This window comes from Miscanthus floridulus, chromosome 5, assembly GCF_019320115.1.
Source record: "Miscanthus floridulus cultivar M001 chromosome 5, ASM1932011v1, whole genome shotgun sequence".
NCBI classification, from domain to species: domain Eukaryota; kingdom Viridiplantae; phylum Streptophyta; class Magnoliopsida; order Poales; family Poaceae; genus Miscanthus; species Miscanthus floridulus.
Genome location: NC_089584.1, coordinates 133159879 through 133166327, shown reverse-complemented (window position 1 = coordinate 133166327; position 6449 = coordinate 133159879). Strand labels below are relative to the sequence as shown.

At 46.6% G+C, this 6449-nt stretch overlaps 1 pseudogene; it reads right to left on the bottom strand.

Moving 5' to 3' along the window:
• Nucleotides 1–363: 363 nt before the first annotated feature.
• LOC136450840 (magnesium transporter MRS2-E-like) lies at nucleotides 364–3169 on the bottom strand (annotated as a pseudogene).
• Between the last annotated feature and the right edge of the window lie 3280 nt (nucleotides 3170–6449).

Here is a 6449-nt window from a genome sequence, read left to right as displayed (position 1 = left end):
CATTTTTCCTCGAACAGTGTGTGGAGCTGAAACCGTTTGGTTATAAAATGTGGAGCGGAGCTGAAAAACGTAGAGCAGAGCAGTCCCAAACGCCCCCTTAATACCAACGGAATTCATATGCTCTATAGTCAGGTAAGTGTGTAGTGGTAGTTAAGGAACTTGGACGATCGAAACATAGATGTTGAAAAGTTATGTAATTTTGTAGTTCATAATTTTTTTTATTTGAAGTTGATGTCTCTCTATTTGATTCGCAAGATTTCATAGAAGTTAATAACAAATGAATGCACATGTTCTGTAGTCCTAAGTGAATGCGTAGTGACTAAAGTTGTAGATCAGAAAAAGTTATGCAACTTTGTAATCGACAACTTTTTCATTTGAAAAAACGAAAACCTATCTTCTTTGATTCGTATTTATGCAGGAAAACAAAAAGGCTGCCCTTATAGCTATATCTATGTACCAGTAAAAACAAAGGGCAGTTTATACACACACAAAATGGATCAAACGTGCTAAATCTACTAATAGAACTCTAGAAGAATAGCGAGGGCACAATCATCTCAATTATTGCGTCGTATACACAGCCGAAGAATTTCGTGGCGGTCCAAAACAGAGGACTCGTGCTGCAGAGTTCGCACTGTGACACTTCCTCTTTTTCCTAACGTTTGCTGGACTGGAAAAGGGCACCGTCAGACATCAGTGACATCAGTGCAGGATCTGGCTCCTCTTCCCCGCATAGATTGCCAGGAGATACATCGCAAGACACCCGAACACTGTGCCGCAGGTGGCCTCCCAAAAGTTCAAGTTCTTGATCCTCGCCTGCTCATCCGTCTCCGGATCTTTCATGAGTTCAATATGGATGTTCATGCCAAACAAGCTCACGACCACGATGCCGGCAGTGACCACCACGGTCGCCGTCGTTAGCAGGACGCCCATTTGCAGTAGCTGGTTCTGCTTCTCGTCCAGCATTATGTTGATGTAATCCTCCGTGTCGTCCACGTATTCCCGGAGCTGTGGAATGCAATAGGCACAATATAGGTTACAAAAGCATGGTCGGAACAAGGACCATGGTAGCGATGTATTGTCACTAGACCATTCAGGATTACAGATACCTGCATCGTGTATTTTTCAGTGATTGGTCCAGCAGCGACTTTCTCAGCTCACTGCATTCATTTATCTTTAAGTTTATGTATAATTGACAGCATGATCACCATTTTCTTAATCTAAAAAAATGATCCACCATTTTGTCTTTGTTATGGCAAGGACAAAAGAACACATCAAATTGAAATATTTGTTGCAATTTCCATAATTACCTTTTTTCTAGTAAGACATATTGCTATCTGCTCTTAAGTATCATCATTACTTTTTTGACCGAAGTAGTATCATCATTATTTGACCACCAATCCTCAAAGGAAACCATGTGTAATACCAAAGCAATCTAATAGTGCAAAAATTAAATTAGGATAAGCTGTGAATAAGCAAGATGGAACATACATGGTACAGTTTGTTCAGCGTGCCGTCGATCTGCACGAAGTAGGCTTCAAGAAGCATTTCCAACTCTTCAACATCAGGCTTAACATAGGCAGAACTTTCACGGACAGTCTCTGTCTCATCATCACGATCTTCTTCCTCCCTGAATACAGTCATACAGGTAAGATTAAAATGAAAATAATGGGTGTGAAATAGGTTGTCGTTTCATCAATATATGTTTGTCAACATGTGCTTCTGCTCGGTAACATATCTTCCAAAAAAAAAAGATTTAGGAGTTTACTTCCTGTTCACATCCTAGCATCTACAGACGGGATTACATACTTCTCGTTCTCGTTGTGATCCGTGGATGCATCCTTATTTGAATTGACTGAGCCCAATGTCTCGGAGAATCCTCGGAACGTGAGTTTTCTTGTCAGATACATCTCAGACATATCCATGTCGTCGTCCAGCAAGTGCTCGATTTCATCCCGCACCTACCAAAGAGCATATGCCACACAACACAACCAGAACGTCAAATGATTAGGATGTAACAACACGCCACTTCAAACTTTTGAACTAAGAACAGGACACCTGCTTAACCTTCTGCACGCGCCCTGAGACCGCAACCAATCGGTTCTTGATATTCCTGACGTGATCCAACTTCAGTCTGCTAACCTTGGAGGTCAGCTCATCCAAGGCTGGGTAAGCTTCCTTCTCGAGAGTCAGCGTCTAGCACCAATGTGAATCCATCCTCAGAAACACGATTTGCAAAATTGATATAGAGATCTTGTGTAGGAAATATAGGATTTAGTGATGTACCTCACTTTCCAAGCATTTGCATGTGTGCTCGAGGCAGACCTCAAGCACCTTGAACTCGAAGGGAGGGGATATCGACATTGCCAGCCCTGCAGAGCGCCACTGTTACCCCGTTTCCCTGATCCGTCTCTTTACTGAGCGCCACTGTTGGCCCGTTTCCCTGATCCGTCTCTTTGCTGCGATCAGTCTCTGAACTCGTGCTAGAGACGTCCTTCACAGGAACAGAGGACAATTTTGCAGAAACGTCACAAAGAGTTCATTAGCTCAACTGCAAAGGTCAGAGTTGCAATCTAGTGTTGTAGAACAGAACAAACTCGTCTCCGTCTGCAAGAAAGAAGAAAGGTTCGTACCGGAGACGAGAGGCGGGTGTGGAGGCTCTTTAGAAAGGGGACGAGGAGCGGGTTGCTGGAGTCCAGGACGAGCGCCTCGGCGGCCGTGACGATGACCTTGACGTGCTCGAGGTTGACGACGACGGCGCGTTCGCGGCCCAGGATAGTGGAGGGGGAGTCGAGGTCCGGGTCGAGCACGCGGAGGTCGCGCGTGGGCAGGCCCGTCATCTCCATGATCCGGTGCTTCCCCAGCTCCGCCACGCGGGGCTCCCCCGCGGCCGCGGCCTGCACCACCAGCCACTTCCGGGTCGCCGCCGCGCCCTTCCGCCGCGTCACGTGCACTGACGGCGGCGGCAGCTTGCGCTCCATAGCCCCCGCCCGCCGGCTGGTTCGTGTTCGTGGTCGTGGCTGGCCTAGGGCTGTGGGACTGTACTTTACCTGCCGCCGCCGCCGCCCACCGCGGAATCAGCCGATCAGCGGAGGCCTCGCTCGCGCAGTTGGTTAGTTCGTTGGGAGCGTGGAGGGCTGGGTCGGGTCGCTCTCGCTTGCTGAGGGCCCCGCGCCGCGAGGACGCGGTGCCACCTGGCGCTCAGGCGGCGTGGGCTCGTGGCCACGGATGTGGTGATGGGTGACCAGGCTTCGGTGGTCGTCGGTTTCAGAATTTCCGTGCGTTACGTGGGTTATTCCTGATGACCGTGACCGTTCTGGTGGGTTCAGTTTTCGATCAAGATCCGATGGGCGACGGCAGTGTCGGATGCACAATAGGTGCATGCATTGTACCGTAGAATTCAGGGTGTGTTTAGTTCGCGAAATGAAAATTTTTGGATGTCTCATCAGATGTTTCGGAGATGTCGGAAGGAGTTTTCGGATACTAATAAAAAAAACTAATTACATATCTCGCCTGGAAACTGCGAAACGAATTTATTAAGCCTAATTAATCCATCATCAGCGCATGTTGGTTACTGTAGCACTTATGGCAAATCATGGCCTAATTAGGCTTAAAACATTCGTCTCGCGATTTCCAATCAAACTATGCCATTAGTTTTTTTTTCGTCTATATTTAATACTCTATGCATATGCCGCAAAATTCGATGTGACACTTTAGGGTGAAAATTTTTAGGAACTAAATAGGGCCTCAGTCTTGTTCGGTTAATCTATCATAATATTAGTTCAATATAATCAATAATTCTAGTTTGAGAAATTGGGTTGTTGTTGGACCTAGAAAGGTTTTGACAAGTGAAGAATGAGCTCTATATCAAACTTGTTTTTGTAATCCAGTTCTCTATCAAACTTGTTGAGACAACAAAGCATAGGCCTGTTCGGCATACCCCATTTTCGGCTTGTTCGGCTTCCTTTTTTCAGCTGGAACAGTGTTTTTCTCTCACAATAATTTAGCCAGAACAATGTTTTTCAGCCAGTTTCAGCCAAGTTTCATATCAGCGAACGAGGCCTTTGCTTTAAGGGGCTATTGCGTTCTTGCCCCTATTTTGAACCCCAATTGTGATTTTATCCCTCATTTTCTTCACTTTAGTGTTTTTACCCCTGTTTTTTCAAAACGAATGTTCAGTTTACCCCTACTCCATGAACAGCAGGTAACGTTGTTAAAAAAGTTGAAAGATGACAAGTTTGCCCTTCCGAATATTGCATTTTTGCCCCTATTTCAAACCTCAATTGTGATTTTACCCCCACTTTCTTCCACTTTGTGTTTTTACCCCTACTTTTCCAAAACGAAGGCTCCGTTTACCCCAATTCTTAACTCAGTTATCTACATCCGGATCAAAGCAATTAAAAATTAACAAAAGTCCAGTGAAAAGACAAACTTACACCTTATCTCTCGGTCGTCTCTCTCAGGGTCGTCCCTCTCAACGCTAGTAGGCAGCGGGCGGCTGGGTGCGGCAGCGGTGGCGGCGGAAGGGCAGCGTCGGGCCGTCGGGCGGGCGCGGCGAGTGGGCACGTGCGGCCAGGCGGAGGAAGCGGCGCTGGCGCGCGTGGCTTAGCCTGACGTGGGCGCGCAGCCAGGCACGAGGCTCTGCTTGGCGCGGGCATGCGCGGCTTGGCCGGCGTCGCGAGCGCGCGTCTCGTGAAAGCAGTCGACCATGGAGCCGAAGACCCGCCTCTCTCTCAACTCTAGCGGATGGCTGGGTGCGGCGGTGGCGGGAGGCCAACAGCGCACACCGCCCGACGGGCCCGCTGTTGGCCTCCCACCGCCGCCGCACCCAGCCATACGCTAGAGTTGAGAGAGAGAGAGGCGGGTCTTCGACTCCATGGTCGGCTGCTTTCACGAGACGCGTGCTCCCGACGCCGGCCAAGCCGCGTGCCTGGCTGCGCGCCCACGTCAGGCTAAGCCACGCGCGCCCGCGCCGCTTCCTCCGTCTGGCCGCACGCGCCCGCTCGCCGCGCCTGCCCGACAGCCCGACGCTGCCCTTCCGCCGCCACCGCCGCCGCACCCAGCCGCCTGCTGCCTGCTAGCGTTGAGAGGGACGACCCTAAGAGAGACGACCGAGAGATAAGGGGTAAGTTTGTCTTTTCACAGAGCTTTTGTTAATTTTTAATTGCTTTGATCCAGATGTAGATAACTGAGTTAAGAATTGGGGTAAACGGAGCCTTCGTTTTAGAAAAGTAGGGGTAAAAACACAAAGTGAAAGAAAGTGGGGGTAAAATCACAATTGAGGTTTGAAATAGGGGCAAAAACGCAATATTCGGAAGGACAAACTTGTCATCTTTCAACTTTTTTAACACCGTTACCTGCTGTTCACGGAGTAGGGGTAAACTGAACCTTCGTCTTGGAAAAGCAGGGGTAAAAACACAAAGTGAAAGAAAATAGGGATAAAATCACAATTGGGGTTCAAAATAGGGGCAAGAACGCAATAGCCCCTCGCTTTAAACTTGTTTATTGTTGCTGAATGGTCCTGATCCTTCTTGCGGCATTGAGGGTATTTTTCAACAATGAACTATGTGAAGACTAAGCTTCTGAATAAGATGGTGATGAATACTTTTGGTAATATTTGAGCGTGACATTTCCTGACGTGTAAGCGATGAAGATATCAGTAAACACTTTCAAGCCATGGTGGAACGGCGCTTGCAGGGGCGGAGCCAGGAAGTAATTTTTTGAGTGTTAGGGGGCACAGTGTTAAATTTTCAAAATTTATTTGAATTTGAAAAAATTCAGTGGAAATTTTACAGCCTGGGCCCCTGCTCTCGTCCCACCTTGTCTCCGCCCCGGGCATGTGAATCTTTAGTTTTTATTACAGTATACTCCCCCGTCCAGGAAAGAATGCAATTCTAGTACAGTACTATGATTTTGTATCTTAAGTTTGATCAATTATAGATAAAAAGTATCAATATCTATGATATTAAGGCAATATCATTAGATTAGTTATAAAATGTATTTTTATAATAAATTAATTTAGAGCCATAAATATGAATAGTATTCACTAGAAATTTGGTCAAACGTGAACTACTTTTGTTGGCACGCAACTTATAATTACATCCTTTTTTTGGATGGAGGGAGTAATTTATAAGATTTAGCTGGAAACATATAACTTGTTCCATCTATATACATAATCACAACTATTTTATCATCATTAGTGATCAAATTATGTCATGTGGCGATGTCGATGAACTATATCAGTTTGGTTCATATCCTATGATTGAAATCCTACCGACAAACCGCCACTGGGCGACGGGGTGACCATCAGCGTGTATGAGATGGGAGGCGCGAAGCTGGGCGGTGATATCAGGTGTGTGATTCTTCGTGATGTTTGACTGGAATTTGAGTTATATATAAGCTTGAGGTGCGTGTTTATTTTTTTAAAATTTATTTGAAAATTTAATAATATA